Source organism: Cryptotermes secundus, unplaced genomic scaffold, assembly GCF_002891405.2.
Source record: "Cryptotermes secundus unplaced genomic scaffold, Csec_1.0 scaffold708, whole genome shotgun sequence".
NCBI lineage: Eukaryota > Metazoa > Arthropoda > Insecta > Blattodea > Kalotermitidae > Cryptotermes > Cryptotermes secundus.
The window spans coordinates 1,537,065-1,554,551 of NW_019726238.1; the positions used below are offsets into that span (position 1 = coordinate 1,537,065).

General features: G+C 40.0%; 1 protein-coding gene and 1 long non-coding RNA gene across 15 annotated transcripts in view; one reads left to right on the forward strand and one right to left on the reverse strand.

The window, feature by feature from the left end:
• The window catches only part of LOC111864093 (voltage-dependent calcium channel type D subunit alpha-1), a 221,044-nt gene that overhangs the window by 101,204 nt on the left and 102,353 nt on the right, over positions 1-17,487 (forward strand). The gene's annotated exons all lie outside the window — the stretch shown is intronic.
• LOC117282276 overlaps positions 1-17,487 on the reverse strand; it is a 114,042-nt gene that overhangs the window by 77,113 nt on the left and 19,442 nt on the right. The window contains exon 4 of the long non-coding RNA XR_004512985.1: positions 15,066-15,313. This is a non-coding gene — a long non-coding RNA (uncharacterized LOC117282276). The remainder of the gene's footprint in view (positions 1-15,065; positions 15,314-17,487) is intronic.

A 17,487-nucleotide genomic window follows, 5' to 3' on the forward strand; every position in this document is an offset into this window, starting at 1 on the left:
CATCCATGCCCTGAGTGGGATTCGAACCCACGATCTCGGCTTCCGAGCGAGCGAAGACAGTGCATGCCTTAGACCGCTCGGCTACCGTGACCGGCTATGCATCCAGTTATGTCATATAAATAGGGTATATAAGGTATAAAAAGGGCCGCGCCATAGCTCAAACGGTTAGTCGCTGGTTTCCCACCGCGGCGGCCCGGGTTCGATCCCAGGTCTGGTCAAGTGGGATTTGTGTTGGACAAAGTGGCGCTGGGGCAGGTTTTCTCCGAGTACTTCGGTTTCCCCTGCCAATCTTCATTCCACCAATTGCTCCACAATCACCCTCACCTATCATCTGGGGCTGGTACAATNCGACCCTTATACTGAGGTCATCATCAGACGTGCAATAATACCAGTCTCAGTTGTTGAATTGCATCTGCTTCTTCAATAAGGATCCTTATTGTTTCCTCGAGTTTTTTAAATGAATAAATTGAATCTTTCAATTAAAATTTAAATCTAGACCGAACCGCTACAACATAGCGACATCAACAACACAGGGAATAGCCCGTACTTATACCAATCATAAGAAAATTTAATATACATCACTCCAAGTGAACAACCTGTTGGGTTGACCACATGACCTAACTTATGTGAGAAGATATCAACAGGCAGGCGCCCCACACTATATATAGTCGCTTCTACCATCAGAAAATCATGTCAACACGTAGCGGTCACAAAGTTTTAAAGATTTATCACAAAATATTTCATTTCCATTTTTTCACAATTTTAATTTTTGATTTAATCTTTAGGCTTTAGCCGGTCACGGTAGCCGAGCAATCTAATGCATGTACTGTCTACGCTCGCTTGGAAACGGGGATCGTGGGTTCGAATCCCACTCAGGGCGTGGATGTTTGTGTGCGTTTTTCTGTGTTTGTGTACAGGTAGAGGCCTTGCGACGAGCTGATCACCCGCCCAAGGAGTCCTACCGAATGTGTAAGATCTAGAAAAACCGAAGTGAACGGAGTAGTTCATGGAGGTAGGCCTAGGCCCACTGGGGCTGTAGTGCCAAGGAGGAAAAAAAATTTAGTCTTTAATTTTTAAATTGTGTTATGTAAGTATTTAAATTTTAACTGAGAGATTCATTTTATGCATTTTAAAAACTCTCAAGGGCATAACAAGGACCCTTATTAAAGAAGCAGATGCAATACAACTGAGACTGGTATCATTGTACGCCTGATGATGACCCCAGTATAAGGGTCGAAAAATGTAGCGTCAATAAAAACAAATGTTGATACAATAGTGTCTGCTTTGTTTTTAAATGCAGAATATTGCTGTGTAGACTGCCATACTTTTACATACATTACATACCATGTCAATTATCGAGTCAGCAGAGTGAAGCAAATAAGCGAATGAAAGCATACAGAGATGTGGGATCACTATATATATATAAGATAGCTCCATGGTTTTAGTCCGCAAGCGAACTATACCCACCGAGCGACCGCCGCTTGTCGGCGAAGTTAGTGCCAACTTTAGCGGATAGAGGGTGTCGCGTGGTCAGAGCAACGAATCCCAACACACAAGATATATACTAGAGCAGTAGATGCAGGGCAGGCGTGAGTTTGTAACAACAATGAGTGTAACAGAATATTGTTACTACCTGTTAACTAAATTAAACAAAAGTGTGATGTTAAAGGAATAATTGTAAAACTTATTTACATTGTTACAATTTCAATCGTGGCTAAGGCTCAGCGAACAAAAGGTTATTATTACGTGAAAACGAAGTAACATCGTATCCAAGTCTCTAATATATTTCTAACGGGAACTCTGATAGAAACTGTTTCTGAAAGCGAAAGGAATGTAATAGAACCGATATAAACGTTCTTTACAAATACGACCAAAAAAAAAAAAAGTCGTCTCACAAAGTGTGAAATTTTAAGATATTAAAATATAATTATAACCGTATGAATTACATTATCTAAACACTCTGTCACTGTACGAGTTACAAAACTTCCTCTGGACATGCTTAAATTCTGAGGCGTCAGTGTCAGCTAGAGAATTCCGATTGTGTTCCAACTGGATTGATGTAAATCATAAAAATCTATGTCGGGAAGAAAAGGAGAAAGCGATAATCGATATTAAGCCCAGCAAACACGTAGAACAAGTAATTAAGCAATAAATATGATGACGGACGTACAGTTTAGAGTTGAGAAACGTACCGAGGTCTTTAATATAATCTGTACGAAAAATACGAGAGTTACAACGACGTATTTCATACGTCACTACTTTTCTCTTGTGAAGAAAGAAATAGCATTTGCCTTACCAGCATTAAGCTTCATACGGTTAGAGGCACAACAATTTTGCATAGAGTTAATTTCCGACTGCAAGGGAAGGTAGTTATCAATAAAGATGATAGACGAACAATTATAGGGTGTTCGGATGAAAGTTATCCAAAATAAAATCATTATATCTCAGAAAGAATTTATTGTACAAATTTACGTGTTACGCAGTTACGAAGGGAAACGATGAAGTATTTTTCTGAATACATAACTTTCTCTGTACATTTCAATGTGGGCTCCCTTGATGGCACAACAGTATCCAGACTTGAAGCATGTTTGGTGTTACCGTAACCACGGGGACCCTTATGTGGGCTTTCAGGTGTTGAAGCTCGTTGATCTTAACCTGGTATACACTGTTCTTCACATAACCCCACAAGAAGAAGTCCAGTGGGGTTAGGACCTGGTGACCTATGGGGGCCAAGAGATTGGGCCAATTCTGCCGATCCATCTCCCACTCATCTCTCTGTCCAGGTGATTCCCAAAATGGGGCAGAAATGTGGCGGCGCCCCATCTTGTTGGGGGATAGTTTGAGGTGGTAACTGGGACAGCGCAAACAGCTCCAGCACGTCGAAGTACGAATGTCCGGTCAGTCTTTTCCGAAAAGAGAAACGGTTCACTCAACTTGTCGTGCATTAAGCGGGCCCACGCGTTCAATTTGGGGCTGCCTCTCTCCAGCTCACATGCGACATGTGGACTGTGAGTGCCCCAAATCCTGCATCTGTTTACATCTCCACTGACCCGGAACGTCGCCTCTCCAAAGAAGCAAACTTGGTGGAGGAAATCGGGCGACGCGTCAATTCTTTCTAGCTTGTGCGTGCTACTTGTTCACCCGGTTTTAATGCATGAATCATTTGAATCTTGTACGCTCTTAGCCAGAGCCTTTTGTATAGCACACCGTGCGGTGTTGAACGTGGAATTTGTATGTAACTGCAAACTAGCAACACGAATTGATCTGCGCGGACTTCGCTGCAATGCCTCTCCAATGCGACTGACATTTTCTTCAGAGGTCCGTATCTTTCCGGGAGATTTTACACGCAACAGAGTACCTGTAGTCCTCAGTCTGTTGTCCCAGAACCGAATGCTTTTCCATGTAGGGGGTTGACGTCCATATTTCATTCTAAAACGACGTTGGGCAGCCGTAAGTGGTTGCGTCTCCGATAGCCACAACGCGCATTGAACCTGTTCCTGTGGTGTCGATATCACCACCATTTTTTCTGATCTCGTCGGCCGTCACCAGCTGGGGCATGCGCGTTAGGCGGGTATGAAAAAAAAAATGTCAGAGTTTTCCTTTCCGGTCACATAATCCGGATAAGTGTATGATAATTAGTTTCCGAGATATAAATTTTCTATTTTGGATAGCTTTCATCCGGACACAGCAAAGGGAATAAAATGAGAATGTTCAACTCTGATACATAAATCGTGAATATTTGTACCGGAAAACAAGGATACCAAAATAGAACTTTGAGGAGAACCAGACAGCGCAATGAAGCGAGACGAAAGCTGCGCAAAAATAACACCGTTGGTTGCGCAACTGCAAAGCCAGTTGATATAACCAGTGCACAAGCCGTAACTGTTAAGCTTGTCTAAAGGCAAGTAACGCAAAACCAATAAAAGCACTCCTGTGGTCAGAGCAGACAGGAGCAAAGTGTTCTTGAGGGCACTCATTGGCAGTACCGGCGTCGCGAAACGTGAGCAGACACGTAGCATTTCGGTAAACTAATGTTCTGAAAATTATAACTTTATCCTAAAATAACAAGATTTGACGCTCAAATGGGGCAGGGCATGTAGCACGAATGGGGGAGACGAGGAATACGTATAGTATAGTGGTGGGAAAGCCAGAAGGAAAGAGACCACTGGAAAAACCAAGGCGTAGGTGAGTGGACAATATTAAAATGGATCTTAGAGAGATAGAAAGGGATGGTATGAATTGGATTGATCTGGCTCAGGATGAGGACCAGGGGAGGGCTCTTGTGAACACGGTAATGAACCTTCGGGTTCCGTAATATGCTGGGATATTCTTGAGTAGCTGCAGAATTGGTGGTTCCTCAAGAAGGGCTCAGCTCCATGAGTGAGGGAGTGAGAAAGTAAGTAATGCTCAAATGACAAGTTCAAATATCCCAGAAGCAACAGTGAGAATTGCAGTGGTCTACGTTTATTAATTGAGTATATATTGTATTTTGAAACGGATCATTCACTGCTTCAGCGTGAAATGTCTGTGTGGTAGAACTGAGATTAAAAACAGACTTCAATAAAGGGAAACATTTTTCAGAGCAATCTTTCGAAGCAAAACTAATGATATCATCCAGTCTGTCAGTTTCACTGGCCGCTTTCATTTGCTGACATCCCCTTCAGTAAGTAACGCTGGAGTTCAGTGTAGTTTCATCGTGAATACGTGGACTGCGAGACCCTAAGACGGAAATTAGTTAAGAGTTACTGGAAATACCCAGCATATGCATTAGAAATGTCACTGGTTTGGTTACGTCAGCACTGCCAACTTAATATTGAGCGGCACTGTTCTCATCCTTCCTAAATTTAGATACATTATTCCATGGTTCGATCCGGGGTCTGGTCAAGTGGGATTTGTGGTGGACAAAGTGACGTTGGGGCAGGTTTTCTCTGAGTACTTCGGTTTCCCATGCCAATCTTCGTTTCACCAATTGCTCCACAATCACCCTCACCTATCATCTGGGGTTGGTACAATAGGCCAGAAGTGGCCGCAGTACAAGGGACTTAGGCCCATCCCAACAGCAATAAAAATATATACATTATTCCAGACTCGTCTGGACGGTGTTTAAAGTTGACACCTATATTTAAGGAAAACTGCGTCTGTCGGATTGTATGCCTGCTTCATTAATTTGTCCTGGTAAAAGAATTTCCTGTACGCAGCTTTAGAGCGCCTCTCTTATGACGTGTGAAAACATTTTTTCAATCCATTATAAGAGTTTAATACACCAGAGTACCGATGGCACGAGAATAACGAATGGCAACAGCTTGGGCTATACTTACATTTTACAACTGTGAAAGTATTGAAATTGAGTACTGTGTAGGGCGGAATCACAATTAAAATTTGTCTGATTCAATGAAACTAACCACTTGTAAGACACACAGAAATTGTGGATTAGCTTCACTGCTGTTATATTCCTTCGAAACCTGCAAGTTTTATCTTTAAGTAATCCCAGCAGCGTGCAGCGATCTCCAAGCTCGGTTTTCGCATTGACTACAAAATGGCGGATTTTATACCTCGGTTAAATGGCCCGAAAAGAAACAGCGTGACATTTCTACATGTGCCACTTTTACCTGAGTATCTCAGTTAAGATAATGCTTACCCTCATAAAGCCAGAACAGTGAAAGAGGTAAAGGGATATCTTCTTAAGTTACAGCAGTATTTTCTGCCATTATTTTCAACTAGTCAGGTCCAAGAGGAGACTGTCTGAGTGCAAGATTCCTTCGTGTTGCATTAAATAGACAGACTGAAGACAGACAAGAAAGATCAAGTTCTAGATATAATGGCGGATACGGTGTTTCGGTCATTGTTCCACGAAATATCTTTTCACGAATTCTGAATGGATGGCAAAAGGGGTGAAAGAAGGTTAAAGAAAAGCATAATATGTCCGCCTTCCTTGTGAATTTTTCATAATGACCTACTTAAAGGTATACAAAGAAATAGACTGCATGATGAAGCCACGGATGTTGCGATTCGACATCAGTAAGATATCCCTCCGCTTTACCTTACAAGGCATTAATGGTGAGTCTATTTCTCAGCACTTACAGCAGTACAATTTGATAAAGTATGCGCACAAAACGTTTCAATGAGACTGCTAATGTTTAGGTTTTGTCACTGATGTAATTGTATGAAAAAAATAGGGGCACATCTTTAAGATCTGTCTACAACAGGAAATATTTCGAAATTCTGATAATACATCGAAAAATAAATGTTATGTTGTTACCGTGTTTCATAATTTGAGGCAAGCTACCTGTTAGCTTGGGGTACGCGGTAGTGTAGTTGGTTGAGCCATTATGCTACAAGCCAGAAGGTCGCGGGATCGAATCCTGATGAGGTGGATTTTTTTCAATTGGCCTGATCCTTCCAGCCGCACTATAGCCCTGGGGTTCACTCAGCCTCTAAAAGAAGTGAGTACCAGGAATTAATTAAATAATTTTCCTGGGGAGTAAAGCGCGGCCGGCGCGTAAGGCTGACAACCTTACCGCCAACTGTGAGCCGTTTGCCTAGAAAATGTGGCAGCCTCAACATCTCACAACCCTATGGGCCTTCACGGCCTGTTACAGGGATACCTTTACTTTTATTTTTACTACGTGTTAGCTTATTGTACCATAAAAACGATTAACGGAATGCATATTTTAAAGTTCATAATATTTCAACTAATAAATAGGTAACGATTTGGCGGAAGTCTCTATATCTCTGCAAGGATCTATGATTTCAGAAATCTGAGAAAAATTACTGTAGACAAGCCGAGAGTTGGTCTTGGGCAACTAATTGGGCATACAGAAAGAAAAGTTAAGATAACTTCTAGAATTGATGAGACACTAAAAGGTTTGACGACACAGCAACTCACTAGAGATAAATTGATTACGGGGACATGGGAAAAAGTAGAGAGAAGATAATATCGTTAACAGTTTTCTGAATAATCCCTAGTCGTATTAAGCTATAAATGTTGCCATTGGGAAAATTTTCGTCATTATCATACAAAAGTTAGAAACCTTTCTACAGTCTGTGAAAGTATGCAGAACTTCTTGTTGCAAAGACGCATCAATGCTTTCAGTCATGCTAATTACAGGTCAAAGAAACCTTTTTCACTATATATAAATTAGTTCAATGATTATTGCAGAAAGGATATATCGACATTCTGATAATAGCCAGATAATTGTGTAAGAATTAATGGCTGCTGCAAGAATATGCAGGAACGTGACTAACAACACGTTATTGATTCGGTAATATTCCACTAGGCCGTTAGGGTAACGTGTAATAGAGACATGACTTAGGCCTACACTGATTGCAAGAAAGCGTATGGAGTCTAACTGCATTTATACATAGCTGAGATTTTATACTTCATAAAATATTTCCAGTGAAACTGGAGTTCTGTGGGTGGACTTCAGTGTTTGTGATCACCTACAAGACTACATGGCGTTACCCAGAAAACCATAATATGAATAGTTATACTGCAGTGATATTTTCAAGCGTCATAACTAACCACCTTCATGGAGCTGAGCCCTTCTCTGACGTCAGCAGTCATGCAGTTATTCAAGAACTTCCCAGTATTTTATGGAATCCGAAGGTTCGTTCTCTCCACTGGTCCCTATTCTGAGCCAGATCAATCCACTCCACATCATCCCATCATATCTTTCTAATAACCAGTTTAGTATTATCTACCCACCTAAATCTTTGTTTTCCTAGTAGTCTCTTTCCTTCTGGCTTTCCCACTAATATCCTATATGCATTCGTTTTCTCATCCTTCGTGCTACATGCCCTGCCCATTTCATCCTCCTTGACTTGATCACTCTAATTACACTTGGAGAAGAGTACAAGTTATGAAGCTCCTCATTATGCAGTTTTCTCCAACCTCCTGTCACTTCATCCCTCTTCGGTCCAAATATTCTCCTCAACACCCTGTTCTCAAACGCCCTCAGTCTATGTTTCTCCCTTAATGCCAGAGACCAAATTTCACACCCATACAGAACCACAGGCAAAATTATAGTTTTCTGTATTCTAATTTTTTGTTTTTGAACAGCAGACGAGAAGACAAACGGTTCTGGACTGAACGGTAGCAAGCATTACCCGAGTTCAATCGCCTCTTAATTTCCTCCTGAATCAGGTTTCGATCTGTTATCGTCGTTCCCAAATATCTGAACTGCGCCACATTTTCAAAACATCTGTTTCCTATCTTTATGTCATGATTTTGCCCTGCATTTTGGTGACGAGGCTTGAAGATGGCCGTTTGAAGGCCGAAATACGTTGTGTCAAAGTGTAAAATGTTAAACTAAGATTAAGATTAAGTGATAAATAAACAAGCGTTGCAATAATGATGGACGATAAATAAATTTTCCATATCAATTTGAAGCAAATGTGTGAATGTTCTCTAATGAAAGGTTTCATATATGTATGTCAGGACGCAGTCGACATTCCACGGTGACTAAAAATACTTCCGTGGCCTAACAACCCACATGACTGGTCACATTCACGAACTATCCATCTCTCGAAAGGGGTTCCATATTGAACAGATTAATTATAGCGGCAGTGATGAGTGCCAGATTACCTGTAATACGGATTACTAACAAAGGAAAAAGAATTCGCAGATGACCCGCTGTCAACACAACATTATAAAAAGAAAAGGAACTCATATAAAGTTGGTCTGTGCCTCTTACTGACTGAAGTGTGAATTCACTTCAATAGCAAGCTTAACGGCTCACTTATTAAAGGCTACGTTACATGCATAGCGTTACGTGAATTAATGTTTTATTTATATTCGGTGTGTCGTTCACATGAGATAAGCTGGCAAGGCCACGACACACAAATTGGATACGTCCAAAAGAGTGCGTTTAAAAAAGTAAAGCTCTATAGATATAAAAGGGAGCACGCGGTAGAGTAGTTGGTTGAGGCACTATGCTACAAGCCGGAAGGTCTTTGGATTTTTTTAAATTAACCTAATTCTTCCAGCCGCACTATGGCCCTGGGTCGACTCAGCCTCTAACACAAATGAGTATCAGGAATTAATTAAATAATTTTCCTGGGGAGTAAAGCGCGGCCGGCGCGTAAGGCTGACAACCTTACCGCCATCTTTGAGCCGATTGTCTAGATAATGTGGAAGCCTCGACGTCTCACAACCTTATGGGCCTTCACGGCCTGGTACAGGAAGAGCTTTACTTTACTTTATTACTTTATAGATAGAAAATTGTGATAACACCACATGTTCTTTTAAGCATTCTTTGACATGTTACAACTTTTCGCATGGGAAGGGATAATCAGTTCTGCGTGTATATATGATTTCTTATGTGTGTGAGACACAGAAGGAGTGTGTATGTAGCATGTAAGGGAGACGTGGGAATGCATACAAAATTATTATCAGAAAGCCCGAAAAATCATTTCAAAGACCTAGATATAGAAGATAAAATATTTTAATTTGAACTTAATTGTCATGGTTCTGTGGACCGGATGCATCTTGTTCAGAACAGGGGTCAGGTGGCGAACCCTTGTGGAGAATTAACAAGCCGTCCCATTTTGGAGAAAAAGAGGGTTTCTTATTGAAGGAATTAAGGAATTATGACCTGACTTACAAATGTTTAAGAGATTATTTTAGTCCAAGGCACGTGTCACTTAAATTTATTTTGGCAAATATGTTGGAAACAATCTTCCCCATTTACTTACTTCGGCGAAACACAAACACTCTCCATGAACGGCGGCTCAAATAGTTCTTACGGTTGCATGGTACTAGGATGCCAACGGGAGGCCATGGCGCAGCTGCCAGCATTTCGGCTAAACTCAATGTATTAATTTAGTAGTCATATATCGCAACTGGCATCTGTCTGGCAGCGCTGCCACGAAGATAAAGGCCAAATCAACATCACACGACAGTCTGAGGCCAGTCCACTAACGTCCGTGGGTGTATATGTGCTTGTGTGTCCCGAACATCACTATGTAAGATTTGAGGTTTTCACGGCGGTGACTACGAAGAATTCCGTCTTCTGGGATGTGGCGCCGCGTATATGTGGTGTGAACCACATGAGATCTATACGGCGCCAAACTCCAGAAGACGGTATTATTTATATTAAATTTGTTTACACTGAATAGCTTATATTAATCTTGGAATGCCAAGTGTAACGGAGAAGATGTCTTGTGTTAAAATCATATAACCCCAATTTGATCTACATAAAGACTCCCTATTTTCGCGGGCCTGTAGGTTTTTTTTTTATTACTGCTAGTGGGGTGGGACTAAGTCCCTTATACTGCGGCCATTTCTGGCCTATTGTACCAGCCCCAGATGATAGGTGAGGGTGATTGTGGAGCAATTGGTGGAATGAAGATTGGCAGGGGAAACCGAAGTACTCGGAGAAAAACTGCCCCAGCGCCACTTTGTCCACCACAAATCCCACTTACCAGACCCGGGATCGAACCCGGGCCGCCGCGGTGGGAAGCCAGCGACTAACCGCTTGAGCTATAGCGCGGCCCGACCTGTAGGCTTAGTGTAATGTAGTTTTTATCGGATTACCTTTGTGGCCGAAATTAATATTTTGTTGCATAAATATACGTACTTTTGTGTATACTTTGAAATTTCAATAGATCTGCTAGCGTGGGAACTAAGTTCCATTCTTGCATGAAACATGCACAGAATGAATAGGATGTTTTTAACATGAATCAGTTATTTATTCTCTAATTAAGCTGCGACGTAATTGACAGCTGGATTTGCAAGAAGGTGATATGTAGGAAAGTCTTCACTCTAGAGCTATGAATAGATGTTCTTGTCTGCGAGAGAGAGGATCCGTGACAGGCGCAAGTCTCTGGTACGCTAATTGTTAGGAGAAAATAACAAGGATGTGATGACAGGCAGTTTCCTTACGCGAAGTGTGACAAACGCAACAGGGGCTTACTTCAAGAAATGGGGATCTGTATTATTAAACAAGGCACGAGATGAAATGAGTTTCTTGGTGCTGACAATGCTGAACAAACCTTTTCTTTACTGTTATGACACTATCAGTTTGTAATTTCGAACGGTAAGAACTGATGGATAAGTAAAGAAGTAAAAGTAAAGGTATCCCTGTAACAATAGGGTTGTGAGATGTTTGGGTTCCCACATTTTCTAGACAGTCAGCTCATAGATGGCGGTAAGGTTGTCAGATATTACTACGGAAACAATAAACACAAGTAACGCAAGTATTAAAATATTTACAGAAAATATGATAAAGTAAAATATAGGCACTGCTATCTTTCTTTTCAATTTCTCGCACATAGCGAACCAAATTGAAAAAATTCGAGATTGGAAGCACGAGATTCTATTTTTAAAACGCGTTTTGTACGCCTACCAAGGGGTATGATTAATTTCGCTGCCTTTATATTTTGTCCGAGGCTTCTTGTGATCTTTCGTAACAAGCTTATTTTTACGGCGAGGAGTTGTTAGCCCCACGCCCAACCCCCAAGCTGGAGGACCACCCCTTCTCGGTTGTCCGCGACTGCTTATTCAATATATCCGCAGCTTCCCAATGATCAAGTCAAGGAGAATGAGGTTGGCAGGGCATGTAGCACGAATGTGGGAGAAAAGGAAAGCATATAAGATATTGGTGGGAAGCCAGAAGGAAAGAGACCATTGGGAAAACCAAGGCGTAGGTGGGTGGACAATATTAAAATGTATCTTAGAGAGATAGGATGGTATGGATTGGATTGATCTGGCTCAGGATAGGGACCATTGGAGGGCTCTTGTGAACACGATTACGAAACTTCAGGTTCCATAAAATGCTGGGAAATTCTGGAGTAGCTACACAATTGATGGCTTCTCAAGAAGGGCTCAGCTCCATAAGCAAGTTAAGTTATATTCTGTGCTTAGAAATGTTAGCGCTACGGTAGCTTTCTCTTTAAAATGCAAGACTATAAGATGATCTAATGACCAGGGTGCCATTTTAATGAGCTCTCAGATTATTATCTGCATCCGGTACATTTGAACTACCGCTTCTAGAGCCAAATGCAGCCCCTAAAATCCATTCTATTAGAGCATTGTTTACTTACTTACTCATGGAGCTGAGCCCTTCTTCAGGAGCCACCAATTTTGCAGCTACTCAAGAATTTCCCAGCATTTAATTCCTGTATTTTTGGCATCATTAACATTTTATAGGGCATATCAGAGCTCTTGGAGCTAGTTACAGGCTTCCTACAGCAGTGGAAGAGATCAAGTGGGATTTGTGATGGACAGAGTGGCACTGGGGCGGTTTTTCTCTGAGTACTTTGGTTTCCCCTTCCAATTATTATTCCACCAATTGCTATATCATCTGATGACGTAGTCTTAATACTGACGAACAAACTAAACAGAGAGCAAACTACATGGCTTTAGTCCGCAAGCGAAATATACCGACCGAACGACCGCCGATTAACGGCGAAGTTAGTGCCAACTTTAGCGGATAGAGGGTGTCGCGTGACCAGCGCAACGAATCCCCACGGCCGTTAATTTCGGTTTTCTAGACCCGTTAAATAGGGTGTAGGTAAAATAAAGGTAAAGCTGTTCCTGTGCGTAACTAATTAAGCACTACGCCATGAAGGCGTATGGAAAAGTGGATGTATAGATCCACATTTTCTTGACCTTAGCACTAGCCGGAAGTGAGCGGTCGGCTTTACGCCCCGGCCTCTTTACCCCGTGGAAAGAGCCCCCGGTACCCCATGAATGGGAGGTTGGGTGGTCCCCAGAGTCGATCTGGACATTGAGAAGGGAAAATTCTTGACCCTATCGGGACTCAAATTCCGACCTCTCGGCCGCCTAGCCCATAGCCAGTCGCTATGCCGACTAAGCTATCGAGGCTCCTCATCGTTAAACAACGAACTGAAAAAATCTCTTCGTTGTCACTGCCCTGCAGATTAGTTTAAAGACAAATGCAGATAATCAAGGTCCAGGACCACGAACAGGTAACCTCTAGCTTAAACACTGTTTGTCACAATGTGCTTATTAGCCACTATTAAGATACTTTGTTGTACATAACTGAGCTTCATCAACTGCACAGGTTATAGTTATTCAAGGGCAGGATTGTTATAAATGCGAAGGGGACATGAAGTGAAGTGAAGTGAAGTGAAGTGAAGTGAAGTGAAGTGAAGTGAAGTGAAGTGAAGTGAAGTGAAGTGAAGTGAAGTGAGGTGAGGATGTGAAGGGTATGTAAGTGTAGCGAAGTGGAAGGAAGGGAAGGCCATTGTGAAATGTGGGCGCACCAGAACATGACATTATATATTCCATTACTTTTACTGTTTAGCATATAACATACTTAATTTTTATTAATATTAATTTATTTAATTGTAGCTGTAAATCGTCTTTGCATTGAATTCACTTTATGTAGTGTTTTCCTTTATTGCTTGCTTAGTTTTGTGTGCTGTGTTTTGTTTGAGTGTGATATGTTATTTTATGTGATGTGTGTTATTTTGGTGTTGTGTCTTATTGTAGTATCACTGCCAATAGGTAAGAACCCATTTTCAGTTTATATATAATAATAATAAACACGTAATATGGAAGGTTATGGAATGAATCAGTCACGGACAATTTATAGGGTATTATTCTATAACTGGACCAAATTCTCTGAAAACCCCGGAAAACCTTACAATATTCAGCCTCCAGTTATGTCAGTTTTCATTAAATTCACAGCAATGCAGCAAAATATCAAACAAAAGAATAAATTAAACAAGATTTAACCTGTAGAGTATTATATTCTGGGATGTAACATTGTGTAGTCTGGTAGAAGTTTACCTGCATTTAATGGAATGTACTGCCTTCAATTTCAAGGTCTGTGAAGCAAGTAGGAAAACAGTAAGAAACATGTGACAAACAGCATGTTTCTCTGAAACATTCGTGGTTTCTTACTGGACTACACGCGTTGTATCCCAGAAAATAGTATGCTTTATAGTTGCTGATGTGAAATCCCCCAGATAACAACAAATTTACATGGTTCTGTATCAGAGTATCATAGTTACAGATGTCCTGCATATTTACAAGTGACATCTCCTGAATCAACATACCCAACTACTGCATCATCAACATGCTCTGACAAAAAGGGCTGGTCTATTTTCATATTTAAGTAGAATCCATTTGTATAATGCTGTTACTTGAATAATGTATGAGGTCTGACAGGAGCAACGCAGCAGTGTGTCATTCTGTCATTCTCCTGTAGGTTAGCATATACACTTAGCTTATCTGCAATTTAAATTAAATGCCCTTCTGTATGGTGCCTCTGGTTAAGAATCTGATTTCTGTAATACTATATGAAAGATTATATTTCATCTGTAAAGCACATACTGATGAATATTATATGTACAGTTTATATTAGATATGTATTTAAACATCTTTTTATTCTTTTGATTATATGAAGGAAGCTAACAAAGTTACTGGCATGACTGACTACCACTCCTTGCATCACAACACTGTTTCATGTTTACCGTGATTTTCTTTTGGCCCTTCTAAAGCATATCATTAAAATATGCCAATGAACATCATGCCAAGTGAGTAGCAATAGCAACTGGAAGGTCGTGGGTTCAAATCTCAGCACAGAGGCAGTATGTTCTGACTTTGATTTTTCATTATTTTGCTCAGTTCCCCAGATAAATGCCGAGATGGTACCTCAAATTATGTTGTAACTACTTCATTATACAGCATCATTTTATCATTCTATGTTCATAGTGTAAGTCACTGGCAATGTGTTAAATAAACCGCAATCAAAATAAATACAAAAGTATTTAATTAATTTTAATGGCCTCTTCTTCCCAGGTCCATTTAACTAACTCCATGTTTCTGAATCTGTCTTGGGAAACAAATAGTTGCTGAGCTAGTAAAGAAATTGCAAGTGTTTGATGAAATCTGAAGGTTTTCACAAGTCCCTATCCCGAGAAATGTAACACAGTTCACAATCTCAAACTCTAGTCCTCTACTGTAAATCAAAGATATGGTTCCACTTATTTACACACCCAGAATATGTCTTGTGACCAATATATTGTGTCAAATTATTCCTTTTATAGAAATATAGGTCTAATTCTAAGAAAATGTATATTTTTGAATGACATACCTCATGGGACACCTTGTAAGGCGAGATGAGGTTGGGATGTAAATCCTGAAGTCAGTACTGAGGAAACTGTTTCACGAAGATGGGTGAACTATGTAGATTGAACTAACTCGAGACATTGTTCAGCAACAAATTTCCAGTCTTGATGACGATTCCAGCACCATTTCTTTATAGCAATCTCTGAAGGTGACAGATTTCAGAGTTTGGTAGTCATTCAGCAATCCCAAGGAAGAGATCTGAAATTGAACTGTCTGAAAACAAGAGATGCATCACGTTGAGTAAAAGTCAATACAAAATTTCAGGGAAGAACTAATTCCATTATTTCCTTTAATATGATATGGGCAGAATAGAAAACGTCGTGTTTTAACAGTTATTCTACTGCTGCAGTAACGTTTTTAAAGAGCCATAGTGTATCAATGACTGGGGATAAACTTTTTGACACACAGAGCAATGGGAGTGATGTATGAAGTACCATGTTGAGATGGGCTCAAGTGCCATGATATATATAAAATGTTTCATAAAAACTGATTCAGACATTCAAAAGTTGCTGGGGGGGATTTCACAGAGAGACAGACAGCATGGTAATCCACAAGCCTAATTTTATATCTTCAAAACAAGTAAAGTCGGCTAGTATAGCTGAGTACACTGACTGAAGAGAGAAAAGCAAGAATATATTTGACATGTATGTACATATTTATAGTTGAGAAAAACAAATTGCACTCACATTATGACATTTTATTAATAAATATAAAAAGGTAAAATTTTCCCTGTGCTTAGCTAATTAAGTACTACACCATGAAGACATATAGGGGAGTGGATGTATACAGCCACAAATTTACTTGACCTCGACACTAGTTGGAGATTAGTGGTCAGCTTCACGCCCCTGCCACTCTACTCAAGGGAAAGAGCCCCTGGTACCTACTGGATAGGAGGCTGTGTGGGCCTCAGACCTGGTCTGGAAGACATGGAGAAGAGCAAATTCTTGACCCTATCAGGACTCAAAAATCCAAACCCTCGGCCACCCAGCTCATAGCCAATCACTCTACCAAGTATGCTATCCTGGCTCCTAACAAATATAAAGGCAAAATTTTATTTCTCATAATTTTGTAGAATAATTCATAGCAAATATATTTTCTCCTTTTTGTGCAATGGAAAGCTGTCCACTTTTCTGTATATGCTTCCTATTTCATAAGCACAGATACGTTTTTTTTTCTATCAGCATATTCCTATGTTTACATCTGGCCAAAATTGTGAGCTTCTGGTATTGTCTGGGCCAATTTTTTTTTTTAGGATAAGAGTACAATATGATGACCATGGAATATATATCTTCAGTTTCAAATCTGAAAGCAGTACTTATTGACCTGTTGAAGCTAGGCATATAAAAATATGATGTGAAGGTAGATAATTCTTTCAATGGTAACAGCTGAAAACATATGTTCATTGGTTCTTTCCTGTTTTATGTTCTGGATATATATAGTAATTATGTTAACCATCAAGACAACAAATATACTAGCTTTTAATGTTTTATAATTCGACCATTATTGCTGCTACATGTTTCAGCCATATAGATGATCATCAGGCAGTTATATATAGGCGTACGTATAGTTATTGAAGAATTCTATACGTATTCCTATATATATTGCCTGATGATGATCTTATATGACCGAAATATGTAGCAGGAATAAAAGGTTGAATTGTAACACATTAAAAGTGAGTATATTTGTGGTGTTGACGGTTAACATAATTCCTATATATAGTTAAAAACAAGGTGATGATGTGATAGTTTGACGTTATAATAAACAAAATTTAGAATGAAAATTATGCTGTCAAAATTTATGTACAGAAGTTGGTCATTGAATGACAAAATTATTAAACTACTTTCTAATAGTTTTGCTCCTCCAATTCACTGGTACCGGCTTACCAGGTGGTGCGAACCTCAGAACACAAAAGTAATAGACTCATAATAACAAATGTAGTATCTTCAGAGAACTTCTTTTTTCACTGCACTACAATAATCATAAAACTTCTTTTGGATTCTATAAATAATCTTATATTATTGTTAACTTTCAATTGAACGTTTTTAGCCTTTCATCTGAATGAAAATAGCAAGCCTGCTAACAGGTCTTCATAAACTACTGAAATGTCTTACATGGTACAATATGCTTGGTCCAAGTTCTATAATTATGCACCTCCAGCAGTTATTGTGTACCTCATTGATGCTCAGATTATAGCAGTAATGCAAAAAATTTCTAAAAAAAATGTGCTTTGTGCAGTTGCTGTATTCTGCCTCCATTCATTTGAGATGTGATGACCTTTCATGTATGAAATTGTGGCTCGAGAGCACAGGCATGTAAAACTCCAGTGAACAGCTACATGTGTAGTAATACCGCATCTCATATGATAGGTAGCTAAACTAAGATTAAAG